Source organism: Amblyomma americanum, chromosome 2 (genome assembly GCF_052857255.1).
Source record: "Amblyomma americanum isolate KBUSLIRL-KWMA chromosome 2, ASM5285725v1, whole genome shotgun sequence".
Taxonomy (NCBI): domain Eukaryota; kingdom Metazoa; phylum Arthropoda; class Arachnida; order Ixodida; family Ixodidae; genus Amblyomma; species Amblyomma americanum.
In genome coordinates, this window is record NC_135498.1 from 92,460,018 (window position 1) to 92,474,729 (window position 14,712).

The 14,712-nt window shown below is 53.5% G+C and overlaps 1 non-coding gene across 1 annotated transcript; it reads left to right on the forward strand.

The window, feature by feature from the left end:
• Nucleotides 1-10,313: 10,313 nt before the first annotated feature.
• On the forward strand, nucleotides 10,314-10,435 carry LOC144122274 (U5 spliceosomal RNA). The gene has a single exon (XR_013312879.1). It is a non-coding gene; the product is annotated as a U5 spliceosomal RNA (small nuclear RNA).
• Nucleotides 10,436-14,712: the final 4,277 nt, after the last annotated feature.

A 14,712-nucleotide genomic window follows, 5' to 3' on the forward strand; every position in this document is an offset into this window, starting at 1 on the left:
TGCTTCTCGCACGTTCGCTCAAAGTTAACCAGGAACAAACCAATGACCTCTCCAAGCTTAAACGGCCGCATCAGGTCAGTCATTTTGAACGATACCCGTTCTCCTGCACCGTGTGCCTGACTTCCATTACGAGCGCGTTCCATCTCTACCTCGAGACGCTTCATTTCCAAAGCATGTTGACGGTCGCGCTCTTCTTTCTCTTTTTGCTCTTTACGTTCGCGCTCCTCTTTTTGCTCTTTACGTTCGCGCTCGTCTTTCTCTTTTTCTTTTTGTTCTTTACGTTCGCGCTCGTCTTTCTCTTTTTGCTCCCTCTCCTCAATGGTCTCAAGGCATTCCGACAGCTCGTCATCCTCAGCCTCCAACTCAAGAATAGCCCTTAGCAGTTCTGGTTTTCTGAGTTTGTCTGAGACATCCAGACCCAACTCTCTTGCAAGCTCCAGTAATTTCGGTTTGCGCAACGACTTCAAATCCATGGCTGCTCCGAATGCTGCTTTCTCTACTGCCTACTATTGTCTTGCCGCAAACTAACCCGGCAGCAACGACAACCACAATTACCAGCTCTGTTTCTGACACTAACAAAAGCATGGCAAAACTCAGAAGAAGAAAGTCCCGCACTCACCAAACCTCGCAGCCAAGAATTCAGCGCAGTCGTTCCGCTGCAGGCAACCAGTCATCACACAGGGCTCGTTGCACTGCTCCCGGATGGTCGTTGTGCTGCTCAGCATACAGTTGACCGCATATCTTCGCTGCTGGCCTCCGTTGTCGGGATCTCACCGCTGGCAACCAGTTGTTGCAAATGGGTTGCAAGCCCCAAGGGTAGCGTTGGCCTGATGGCCTGGGGCACAGCTGGAAACATCCGAAGGTCCCGGCAAAGGATGAGTCGACTGGCAACAGAACAACTTGTTTATTCTGGCATCGCAAAAGAGCAGCCGGTCAGGGCGACCACGTTACTCGAAGGAAGAAATCGAAGTCTCCCTTTGGCGTCCGGGGCAGCTGCTTTTATACCCACGGAGTCGAGGGCAAGAAGGAACGCTCGGGATGAGGCGCCCGATACGGCGACGCTCGGACAAGTTCAGACGTGACGTGCGCGTCCGCCGGGCCGGCGCCGGTCAGACCTCCTCGCCTCCCAGTTGGGGAGCTCCTCTCCCCGGCTGCCGCGCTTTGACAAGCGTGGGCACCAACATGCACACACACACACACGACGACACGTGGCATTGAGACCTGCCTGGACGCGCTTGGCGGGAGGCGTTACGGCAGCACTGAACGGGCCCAAAATGACCGCCACTTTGAACGAAGCCCCGGCGTCCGTTGCATCCGCGCCGGCTATACCGCGCGTCGTAGGCGAAACGTAACACCGCCGATATATGAGACAGATACAGTGCCATTTCCTTTCCCCAAAAAACCGTTTGTTATTACTCCTCGCCGGGGAAGCGTTGGGCGTTCGCATGTGGACGGACGCACTCCACATCGGCTCCGTGTCTTTTCGAAGATTCCGACGCAATTTTCACGTGGGCCACCGAAAATTTTCGGCTACATCGACGGATAACGTCACCTGGACCACGGCGACACCACTCCTGAGCCGGTAGGCCCATTTTTTGGACTTTTATCGGACTTTCGAGTGGCCACCTGCGGCCGGGAGCGCTGAGCCTAGCGTAGGCCTAGCGCGCTCCCGGGGCGGCCCCGTGCGGTGCTTGCGTGTCTAGACATCGGCCAGCATGGAACCCCGGGACGCTGACGACCCTATCATGAATGAACCTACCCGGACCTCGGCCCAAGGTTCGGCGAATATTGAAAGTACGGACGAATCTCCTGCCGCGCCGCCGGTCAATGCGAGCCCCGGACTTGGGGACGCAGTGACCGAGGCCATGGAGACCTCGCCACCGCAGCGGGACGACGGGGCCGACATCGACCCACTGCAAGACGAAGACATGGATTGTTGGCAGCTTGTTTCTTACAAACGGCGCCTAAAAAGGAAAGGCTCGAAGAAAGGCTCGAAGGGGCCAGGCGATCCCCGGGAAGAAGCAAGCAACAAGATAGCGCCGACAGCCGCAGCTGGCGGAGCAGAGACGCGAGCGAGTGGCGTGCCGCGCTTTACATTAAAACCACATCTGGCGGGAGCGCAGCGGCAGATCAGGCCACGTCCGCCGCCGCTACCGAAGGATGATATCAGAATCATTTATCGCCCCAAGGGAGGCCTAAAATCAGCGAAATCTGTGTCGACCAGGCAACGCAAGCCCTCGTCGCGGCCAGCGGAGGAACGATCAAGGAAGAAGACTTCATCATGAGACTCCGGCCCGGATCGAACATCATGATTGCGAGCACGCCCGACCTGGACATCGGCGACGTGCTCAGGAAGATCGAAAAGCTCACGATCAATGACCAGACCTATGCAACCAACACCTATCCAGCCCTACCGGACGACCTGAAGCGTGCGGTAATTCACGGCGTCATGCCGGGGCAATCACCGGCCCTACTGAAATCGAGGCTGCGGCTTCGATCACAAGGAGTGAAGATCCTGGAAGCGAGAATGCTGGGCAAGTCGGAAACGGCGCTCATCACGTTCGACGGCCCGTATATCCCGCAGTGGGTCATCTACCGATCCGGAGAATTCAAGACCTACCCATATCGTCCTACGAGACAGATCTGCTACGTGTGCGGAGAGCAAGGCCATCGTTCGGACGTCTGTCCAACGCCGAACACCAAGCTCTGCAGGACGTGCGGCACACACGACCCACCAGAAGGCCACCCGTGCAAGGCCAAATGCATGGTGTGCGAAGGCGACCACGTCACCACGGAGTGCCGTCGACGCCTCAAGACTACTGAGGAGCTCCGGGGCAGCACGACCGGCGGCCGGCAGTCCCGGAAACAATAATGGCAGCAGCAGCAGCAGCAGCAGCAGCACCAACTGCCGCAGCAGCAACAACCGCAGCAGCAGCAGCAGAACCCGCACCTGAGTCGAGAGCGCCGACCCAGGTGGCTTAGCTCGGAGCGGGACCATGGCCGCTCCTCGAGCCGAGGCCGTAGCACCGTGCGAGATCACAGCCAGAGCCGATCCAGGGATGACTCTTTCCCGCCGCTAAACCGGTCAACGGCCAAGCCGAAGCAGCAGCAGCAGCAGCCGCCGCAGAAACAACAGAAGGGCGGCGTCAAGGTGAGCTGGGGAGCGGGCTCTCCAAACCCACTGATTCCGCACTCGGATCAAGATAATATTACGCGTAACTCGAAGGAAATTAAAGCTCTAAGAGAGGAGAATGCACATCTCCGAAAAAAAATCGATGACCTCATTAAAGAGATGCAGGCTCAGAGAATAGGGCACGTACCGCGGCCCCCGACTCCGGCGGCCGAAGTGCAACGATCTTCAACCCCCTTAGAAGTGAGCCCCGAAGAATTCAGAACTTTCATGCAGCGCATGGAGGATTTCATGATTCGCACCGAAGGACAGTTCCGACAAACTCATGCAAGATTAGATGCCATGCAGGTCCAACTCAACCTGTCAGAACAGAACATCACATTACTACAGCAAAAAGTAGCGTTGCAGGACCAAAGTTTCCGCAGCCACGTCAAAAGTCAAAATACGCAACGAATAACAAACGAGGCCCGGGACAGGCTCATACACGAGCGCCGTTTCGGAACTGAAGGCTCCAATCACAACAATGCCCAAAACAATGGCTAAACAAACTCCACTAGAAATCTGGCAATGGAACCGCAGGGGGTACCGCCAAAAGCAGGGACTCCTAATGCAGTTTTTACATACGCAAGGTTCAACACCCGATATAATAGCTTTACAGGAAACTAACACGACACCGTCACTCAGGGGATATACGTGCTACGATAGCGGACGCACGGCAACCTTGGTCAGCAAAAAGTTGGTAGCCATAGCCCATGACCCAATTCCGAACACCAAAATTGAACACTTAGTGACGGAAATTATTCCCAAAAAGAAGCGTAAGGAAAATAGTGTCTTTCTAGTAAACCTCTATAGCCCGCCTCTCCAGCGGGACGCGAATTTTGATATACTCTTTCTAGGGGCCAGCAAACTTGCGAAAAGCAACTCGTTGCTCATTGTAGGCGACTTCAACGCTCGCGGACAGCAATGGGGATACCCCACTAATAATCACAAAGGTATACAGGTCGAGGACGCGGCGGAAGCGATCCAATGTACCCTCTTAACAGACCAACTTCATCCAACGTGCCTTGGCACTTCGATCTGCCCGGATACGTGTCCGGACTTAAAGTTTGTCAGGGGAGTGAAGCACGCAACGTGGGAGAATCTGCTGGAGAATCTAGGCAGTGACCACTATATCCTGAAGACCACGATAGCAGCCACCAACATCAAGCGCAAGCTCGGCACGGCCAAGATCACCAACTGGCCGGCTTTCCGCAAGGCTTGCGCGGACCTGGAAGGGGGGATTACTTCCATAGATGATTGGTGTCAACAACTTAAAGACATCCAGAAGCGGTACACTCAGGAAGTGGATCGCACCGAGCAAACACCTGAGGTGGACCCTCGGCTCATCAGGCTGTGGGAGGCACGTCGAGGACTCACCAAGCGCTGGAAGAAGCAGCGCTTTAACAGGAAGCTCAAGCTCAAGATCGCAGAAGTCACCAAGATAGCGGAGGAGTACGCGACCCAACTGGCCAGGCAGAGCTGGCAGCAGTTCAGTAGCTCGCTGGACGGCACCCTCAGCACGGCCAAAACGTGGCGTATACTCAAGACCCTCCTCGACCCAACCCAAACCAGGGCCGAAAGCGGGAAAGCTATCCGCAGACTCGTCCACACCTCCGAGGGTACGGAAGAGGAACTGCTAGATAAGGCCAAAGAGAAATGCTACGGCACGACCTTGCCTGCGGCATACGCGAAACCATACCTGGGGAAACCGAACACCCACTTAGACAGGCCGATCACCAGGGAAGAAGTGTTCGCTACCATAAAGGCATGCACGCGCAACACTGCGGCGGGAGCAGACAAGATCCAGAACGCACTCATACGCAACCTCTGCGACGAGGCGGTCGACCAACTGACCACCTTCCTCAACGGGCACTGGGCCGCAGGAACGGTTCCTGAAGAGTGGAAGCATGCAGAGGTCGTAATGATCCCCAAACCGGGTAAGAAACTCCAGATCGAAAATCTCCGACCTATCTCACTCACCTCCTGCCTAGGCAAGCTCTACGAGCGAGTCGTTACTCGGAGGCTCCAAAGCTACATGTAAGACGAAGACCTGTACCCCCACAGTATGTTCGGCTTCCGAGCCCACCTCTCCACCCAGGACATCCTCTTACAACTCAAAGAGGAAGTCCTCACCAACGTCCCGAGCGTAGGCGAGAACGTGGTTATGACCCTCGACATCAAAGGAGCCTTTGACAACGTTAGCCACACGGCTGTAATGGAAGGACTCGACAACCTCCACTGCGGCGAGAAAATTCACAGCTACGTGAAGGCCTTTCTCTCCAACCGCACTGCAACGGTTGGGCTCGGAGACCTTCGTAGCGCTAAATTTTCGACCCCAAACAAAGGCACACCTCAAGGGTCCGTCATCTCGCCACTACTTTTCAACGTGGCCATGATCGGCCTCGCAAGACAACTCGAGAAGATCGAAGGCATACAGCACGCAATATACGCTGACGACGTCACGGTCTGGGTTACCACTGGGTCGCTCGGCCAGAAAGAAGAACGACTGCAAGCAGCGGCTACCTGCGTGGAAGAATATGCCAGTGCACGAGGCCTCACCTGCTCCACCGAAAAATCAGAACTCCTGCGAGTCCACAAAGGGAAACACAAGGAAGGGTCCCTCAATGTCTCCCTCGAAGGACAGCTGATTCCCGAACAAGACAAGATACACGTCTTGGGAATGTGGCTGCAGAGCAACCAGCGATGCGGCCATACGCTCGCCTTATCAAGCAATCGACCACTCAGGTCGCCAGAATGATCACGCGCGTGTCGCAGAAGCGGAGCGGCATGCGAGAGGGGGATACCCTGCGCCTGGTTCAGAGCCTGGTGGTTAGTCGCGTGGGTTACGCCCTACCGTACTTCAACCTCAACAAAGGAGAAGTGGATAGTGCAGACACCATACTCCGCAAAGCTTACAAGACAGCCCTGCATCTACCAATGAACACCTCCAACGAAAAACTATTGGCTCTTGGAATTCACAACACCTTCGAAGAGATCAAAGAAGCCCAACTGGTCACGCAGTTAGCTAGGCTCCAGCAGACTCCTACGGGGCGCTCGCTCCTTTGCCGACTGGGGCTAGGCGGAACTGCGGAATTCGAGAATCGTACTGCGAGCATACCGGACGCAATCCGCCAGACGCTAAAGGTTCGCTCCCTTCCCCGGAACATGGACCCCAACTTGCATGCGGCCCGTAGGGCAGCCCGGGCGAGGTATGTACAACAAAATCTAGCTACAAAATCCACAACGGTATACACGGACGCGGCTCCGTATACAAGAAGCTCACATAACAGCACAGTGGCGGTAGTTATTGATTCGAACTTAAAAGAATTAGCTAGCGCCTCAGTGAGGGATTGCACGGTAACCGAAGGGGAGGAGCTGGCCGTAGCTCTAGCGGCGGTAGCCGGTTATCGAAGCAACATGTCTCTTACCATCCTTACAGATTCGAGAGAAGCGTGCCGTAACTACATGAACGGCCGCATAGGTCGCGCCGCGCTCCGGCTCCTCCAGAGCGCGACCCCACCAAAAGTCATACATAGCATTTACTGGGTGCCAGGACACACCGACATAGCGGGGAACGAACGCGCCGACGAGGTAGCTCGAGGGTATACGAGCCGAGCTTCCTCCCAATCGGACGATCTACCCGATCGAGTCAGTCCTACGTACTCAGACATTCTCAACTACTATAAGGGGGTACGGATCCGCTATCCGCCGCCTCATCCTGATCTAAATCAACTAGAGGCAGTGTATTGGCGAAGATTGCAGACAGGAACATTCCCAAACCTGCATATCCTTAGCAAGATTTACCCGACGCAATATCGGGACACTTGCCCGTGGTGTGGCAGCAAACCATCGTTGTACCACATCACGTGGGAATGCAGTAAAAACGACAGCTTTAGGAAAGACCCGAGTGAGGAACAGTGGGAGAGCCGGCTCTCCAGCGGCGATCTGGGTTGCCAACAAGGTCTGATCCAGCACGCCCAACGAGCAGCGAAGCTCAGCGTAGCCCTGGAATAGGGGCACCGACCCTGTGAGAAGAAGGAAGATGGACCTCTTCTTTCTCGTCTGCTACTAGCACCTTTCTAGAGCATTAAAAGTCTTTCCTACCTACCTACCTACTCCTCGCCGCGTCCTCCAGAGGCTGGCCACAGCGTGTGGATCTTTCTTCTGGGTTGGACACGCAGAGAGCGTTGCAAGAGTTTTTGTCCGCCTGCCCACCGACATGGGTGGCTTCAGCATCCCGGATCTAGAAGATATGTGTCGCGTATTGGCCTTAAGGGCCATGTGGGACCTTATCTCAGACACAGCGCACCGAGGAAGAGCATTCACCGCATATTTGATGAGAACATCGCGTCGCTTCTTTGAGTTATCAAATTGGAAAGGCCCTGCGGCTGAAAATTTGCCAGCTTTTTATACATATGTCGTGAGATCCTTACATTTTCTTGAAGGTTATTGAAGGTACACTTCCTGATTGTGATTTGAAAGAATTGTCCGCGATTTAAACTTGTGAATATGTTGCTTTTCGCACCCTGAATGTATAGACCAGCGCAGGAAATTGCGCAAAAGGCGGAAACAAAGAACATTTACCCCTCTCTCCCCGCTGATGCATCCAATTTTACCTGGCTTCGCGAACGGGAACCGTTACCCACAGCTGAGCGCCTTCCGGCGTGGGGCGTGGCGCACTCCACCTCATGTCCGCAAGGCGGTCGAACTGAAACTCTGCACCATGTCGTTTTTGAACGCTCAGTCACGCGCACTTTCTGGCGCATGTTAGCGCGAATGTCCCAGGTGCGCATGCAGTGGCAGAGTCGCAGTCGCGATTTTTGTGTTGAATTAATATTGTGTGGGTGCTTATGTACACTGGAAAAGGTGGGGACTTGCTGTCTTGCGCGGACGCCCGCAGAAAGCAATGTTCCCTTTACTGCACCGCCTTAGAACTTTGATGCTGAAACACTTGAATGAAGAACTCGTCGTGTTGGGTGAGGAGTTCTTCTTCCTCTGCTGGTCAACAAGGTTCATTCTTGTTAGCTGTAGAGGTGTGTCCATGACCTTCCTTCCGTATTAGGAAGTTTGGCGAGTGTTGTTCATCTTTTGCTTGTATTCCACTTGAGCGCATAATGAAGCTGCTTTAAGCCAGCTCGTGTAGACACCACGAATTATCCACTGAAATGTCATTTGCATATATGTGATACCTTTACAATGATGACTCATTGTGATGTCCTTAGAAACCAGACCACTTTTTCAAAGAGTCCTTTGGACTGTAGACATTTTCGAAAAATAAAATTCTCTTAAAAGCTGTCTTCGACGCAAGGTACACAATCAGATCAAGATATATATGCACGTGCACTGGTTAAAAATTTCAGTTCAACCTTATACAAAGATACGGATGGATCGCTGACGCACATACGTCCTTTCTCTCCGATAAAAAAAAAGCCTCAATTAATTCCCGAGCTCTCGTATCTTTACTGGTAGCTAGAATCGGCGCCCCTGAAAAACATGGCGCACAGGAGAGTGACGGGCAGGACCTAATATGCTTGGGTATGTTTGGCCCTTCTTTATCTCGCTGTACATGCCTTTCATGTTCCCTAATTCTGTCATTGACGAAGCACCCGTTTGCCCTACGTAGGAGTCTGTCTGTCTGTTGTTGCCAGGAAGAAAGAAAAAGAAAGTGCACAGGCCTGCCTACTGGCTCAAGCCGAGCCACAATCTCTACCACGTGCTGATAATAGGAGAGTTAAAAGATGGGATAGAAAGACAGGATAGATAAGACGCGCGGTATAATGACCCAGGCCGATCCCGGAGGCAGTGCAATACCGGGCCAACCGGTGGCGGAAGTGAAGCAGCCTTCAAGCACTCCGCCACATTTCCAAAAATAAGTCCAATATGTTGGGTTCAAATGGGACCCCTATCAGATATTCTACGGGTCCCAACCCATCGGATATGGATAGTGACTGCATGAGAAGGGTATTTCCTACACCACCCTTTATGAAGTGCGTCGAATGGGTGGTGTATGAAATACACCTCTCATGCGTCACGTGACTGCACTGACGCTGCCCTCTTGAAAACCTAGCGTAGTGAAGCTCCCAATTCAAAACGTTATTTTACTCTAGTGCTTCTTTCTGCGGTTTCGGAGAGCTTCAGAAATGTTTTCGCTTTGATTGTAACCATAGGAGTCTTCTCTGTCGAGGTCCTTTCCATAAAAATCAATTTTCAAACAGCGTGTCCGTTTCGTTTTCCAAATCCTGAACATGATACCCGCCTAAGTGGCTCGTGGTTAGGGCGCTCGGCTACTGATCCGGAGTACCCGGGTTCCAACCGGACCGCGGCGGTCTCGTTTCGATTGGGGGAAAGGAAACGGCGCAGTATCTGTCTCATATATCGTTGGACACCTGAACCGCGCCGTAAGGGAAGGGATAAAGGTGGAAGTGAAAGAAGAAAGCAAGAAAGACGTGCCGTAGTGGAAGGCTCCGGTATAATTCCGACCGCCTGGGGATCTAATGTGAACTGACATCACACAGCACACGGGGGCCTTAGCGTTTTTCCTCCATAAAAACGCAGCCGCCGCGGTCGGGTTCGAACACGGGTACTGCGGATCAGTAGTTGAGCGCCCTAACCACTGAGCCGCCGCGGCGGGTGAGTGCACGTTAAACATCCCCAGGTAGTTAAAATTATTCCGGAGCCCTCTACTACTTAACCTCTTTCTTGCATTCTTATTTCACTCCCTCTTTTACGTTACGTTTTTCACGTTATCCCTTCCCTTGTGGAGCGGTTCGGGTGTCAACGGAGATGAGACAGTTACTGTGTCATTTCGATCCTTTCCTTTAAAAAAAACAAACAAAAAGATTTCATGAAAGCCTCGCTTGCACGCCCACATCCCAGGAGGGCGCGAGAAAGTTCTGCAACCGCCACTGGTGTTGGCGGCCATTGTTAACTAACAAAACCACGAAAAGAAGCTGGCGAGCGAGTTTCAAAGCGCACTTTGTTTAAAGGAATTGCAGTTCAGAATGCCTCTTGGTCGAAAAATTATGCCAGCCGTGGATTTGCCAAAACCTCAGGTGGCATTTTTACCCATCGCAAGCTTCGCCACTTGCGCTCCTTGCTGGGCCGCCTGGAGTGCCGTCCGTCCGCTGGTGGCGGTATAGGTTCATCGCTCAGGCCTCTTCTCACCCCACGTACTAATCTTTCGCCTTTTACTAAAGATTACCGTGGGAGGGGGCACTCCAATGAGCCTGTAGGCCAATTTTTGAGAGGCTCTTCCCGTTTGGGCGGAGCCTAACTTATCAATCCATAAAAAGAATAGTATGTCATACCCCAAGCACGTGTAACGTGCATACCGGTATCGACCGCCGTGGTGGCTAAGTGGTGTGATGCTCGGCTGCTGGCCCCTAAGACGCGGTTTCGATCCCGGCCTGGCGGTCGAATTTGGATGAAGGCGAAATCTTACAGGTGCCCTGCCGCGGTGGCTCAGTGGTTAGGGCGCTCGACTACTGATCCGGAGTTCCCGGGTTCGAACCCGACCGCGGCGGCTGCGTTTTTATGGAGGGAAGACGCTAAGGCGCCCGTGTGAGTGCGATGTCAGTGCACGTTAAAGATCTCCAGGTGGTCGAAATTATTCCGGAGCCCTCCACTACGGCACCTCTTTCTTCTTTAACTCCCCCTTTATATCTTCCCTTACGGCGCGGTTCAATTATCCGCCGATATGTGAGACAGCTACTATACCATTTCCTTTCCCCAAAAACCAAATTACAATTTTCGCTTCGGCAACCAAAGCCGAAAAACGCTAAGGCGCCCGTGTGCTGTGCGATGTCAGTGCACGTTAAAGATCCCCAGGTGGTCGAAATTATTCCGGAGCCCTCCACTACGGCACCTCTTCCTTTCTCCTTTCACTCCCTTCTTCATCCCTTCCCTTACGGCGCGGTTCATGTGTCCAACGATATATGAGACAGATACTGCGCCATTTTTTCCCCCCAAACCAATTATTATTATTATTAACCAAAGCCGGTTGGAAACGCCACACGAAAATACCGTAAAAGGTGGAATAAGAGAGGAACAACGTACGCTCACAAATGACTAGCGGTCGTACGGTGGTCCCTTCTTGCATCATCAGTGAATCTTTTTGCTGTGCTATTTGCTTCTCCTTGCAACCACAGGAAAGTGTACAGCAGCATAAAAGGACGCACATCAATGCGTTCGTGTGTGCTGTTTCATGTTTTTGTGGTTCTGATTGGACAAATTTTTTACATATGTACACATTCCAAGGTTACCGGATACATTGGTATTCACAAGTAGACATGACTCTAAGCATGTAAGGCGAGCCAAGTTAAAACCGTGTAAAGATCCCCAGGTGGGTTGAAATTATTCCGTAGCCCTCCACTACGGCACCTCTTTCTTCTCTCACTACCTACTTTATCCCTTTCCTTACGGCGCGTTTCAGGTATCCGCCGATATGAGAGGCCGATACTGCACCATTTAGATGAAGGTAGATGATGCACTAATAAGACAGGCATACAAGTCAGCCTTAAATATCCTACGCATGGGAGTACACAATACACTACAAGAACTAACTGAAGCTCATCGCACGGCTCAGACTGATAGACTCTCCTCCACAAATACAGGCAGACATATTCTCGCCTCTCTAAAGATTCGACCAACAGGTCCACCCAACAACAACACTCACGCCATCCGAACACACATCAGGGACAGACTAATAGTTCACCCTCTTCCCAAAAACGTACACCCAGTTCACAACCAGGCCAGACGCGAAGCTCGTGCCAAGGCTTTACACAAAGCTCATGCAAACGACACAGACGCGGTCTACGCGGACGCGGCAGAGTACGTCCACAATTCGGCCTACGCCATCAACGTAACATCGCATGATCTCAAACACATAGCCTCGTGCTCGATTAAGGCAACAACCTCACTTGAAGCCGAAGAGGCAGCCATGGCGTTTGTCATTTCCTCCTCCGCTGCCACACTCATTCCGAGTGACTCTAAAACAGCAATCACGAATTTTGCACGGGGACAGATTCATTCTACCACCCGAAAAATTCTCAATTCTTGCTCCACAGAACCCCGAGAAGTTCAAATTGCTTGGGTGCCAGCCCACGCAGGCAACCCCGGCAACGAAGTGGCCCACTCTCTTGCTCGAGCGTGCTCCGAGCGTGCTCCAGCTCCGAACCAGCCTCACAAAGGCGGCTAGTAGAGTGGGCTGGAGAGGTCACCGCACGTCATGGATTGTTGGCCGACACCCGGGATCGATAGCCAGACCAACGCTAGGCAGTGACTCATCCATAAGGCTCATCAATAAAGTTTTCACCTGCCTACCTCACTGCCCGCGCAGCCTCAAGACATTCAACCACACACTCGAGACTTCCGTTCTCAGTCATTCGCGTCAACACTTCAGTGCTTTTGTCTCGAAACCCCCGGATGTTTGACTTATCGAGCTCTTTAAGGACACAATTTAAGTCGCCTAAGACAATGAGCTGCCTCTCCATGCAAACGCGCTCATGGATACTTTGGAAAAAAGCAACTCTTTGATCAACCACATTCGGCGCGTACACGGTAACAATGCGCCACTCAATGCTTTTACGAGAAAAATCAAGGACAATACACCGTCCAAACACACAGGAAAAATAAGCCTGCACTTCTAGCCCCGGCATCTTCTTTAAAAAGAGCACGCATCCAGCCGATGTCCCCACTGCATGACTGACGACAGCAAAAAATCTAGTCGTGTAGCGTAGCACCATGCCACTGGTTTCTTCGTTGCCGTCCACTTTCGTCTCCTGCACGCGCTCCGTAGATAGATAAAGAGGAGGAGGAAAAGGCAGGGATGTTAACCAGAAAGAGGTTCCGGTTGGCGCGCCATAATAAGTCGGCACATCTGACCTTGTTTTCTCCTAGTAGCCATGCCCCTGATATTTAATGTAGCGACTTTAAAGGCGGACGCGGGAGCCATTTTTACGCAAGAGGAAGGACCCAGCAGCATGGCCCTCACCTCCCACGTCTAGCGCGCGGCTAGACGCCACTGTTGCCGCCGGTATTATCCGGCGGAAGAACATCGGCTTGATCGAGGAGTACCTTGTCGCCGGCCCGCATGTCAGCCAAAAAGTTTGGGCGCGACCGGAGCAACAGACGCCGGGCTTGAGCCGTCTTTGCAGGGGTTCCTCGAAGCCGGGCACTATCAGCTTGTCCCCTTCGGGGGTGCACTGGTCGTGGGGGCGCTTCGGCAAGGAGGTGACGGGTGGCGTGAGGCGAGTTGTGCGGGCGCCGCTCTTCTCGTGGTGGTCCTCGTTCGGATCTTCGGCCTCCACGGCCTCGGGCTTGGGCATGCCCCGTTTCCTGACGTGGGGTTAACGAAGCCGAGGGACTCTGCCGTCGGTGGTTGGCTCGCTAGTTCGTCGCCAGCCTGGCGGCTATCACTGGAATCCACAGACGTCGCAAGCGTTGAAGCCGGCTTGCCCGCCTCGTCCGTACCAGTCGCTGCTTCCTCCGCCTCGGCGGCGCCCTTGAGTTCCGCGGTGTCGTTCGCCTTTCCGAGCCCGGTCGCCGACGCGTAGGTACGGACGCAGTCCGCGTCCGCGTGTCCATAGCGCCTGCACTGGGAACACCTGGGCACCTTGCAGTCGCGGCCGAACGTGACCCGTGCCGTGGCAACGCAGGCACTGCATCGGTCGCCCGGGCACAACCCCAAGGGCCAGCTCGATCACCGGCTACTTGAACCTGGTGTGGCAAATCACCCACACTCATTCCCGGCTTCAACTTGGGTAACACGGTTTTGGTCGTTGAGCCCTTCTCTTTCATCCCTTGGACGGGCCAACGCTGCCGCGTCACCTCCGTCACGTTTCCGAACGCCGCGAAAGCAGTCCTGATGTCTTCGTCAGCCACACCGTGCAGCATCCAATGCAGGCGCAGCTTTACCTGCTTATCCTCAGGGTCGAAAATGATGCACCGGCGTCATTTCTCTTGTAGCTCTTTGAATACAACAAGTTTCATCGCCGCTTCAGCACTGCTGAAAGTCACCGCCCACACATGATTAATCTGACACGCCCCAAACGCCACGACGTCGGGGAGCGCATCAGCGTTGGCGAGGGCGTCCCGAAAAGCTTCCACCTTGCAGGGCCTCGCTCGCACGTCACCGTGAAGAAACAGCGTGTTAAGAACAGCACGTCCTGCTGGGAGAGTAGGCAAAACAATCTCGTACTCGTTATCTGCGACGGCATTAATTAAACCTGTTCCTGCGGCAAGCAAGAGCCCCTATCGCCGCCCCTCCGGAACTAACGATCCTGCGTCCGCACCGAACGGTAGCCGGAAGTAGAATCGCATCCTGACAGAAGACGGGTGCAGGGAAATCGGTGCAGAGTCAAACCTTCCGTCTTGGTCTTGTGTGCATAAAAAGAAAAAAAAGTGATGTCAGGCGTGGGATTCGAACCAACGCCCGGAAGACCGGGCTGCGACCTGAACGCAGCGCCTTAGATTGCTCGGCTATCCTGACAGAACACGGGTGCAATGAAGTCGGTGCAGTTTTGTACAAAACGTTTTTTTCTGTT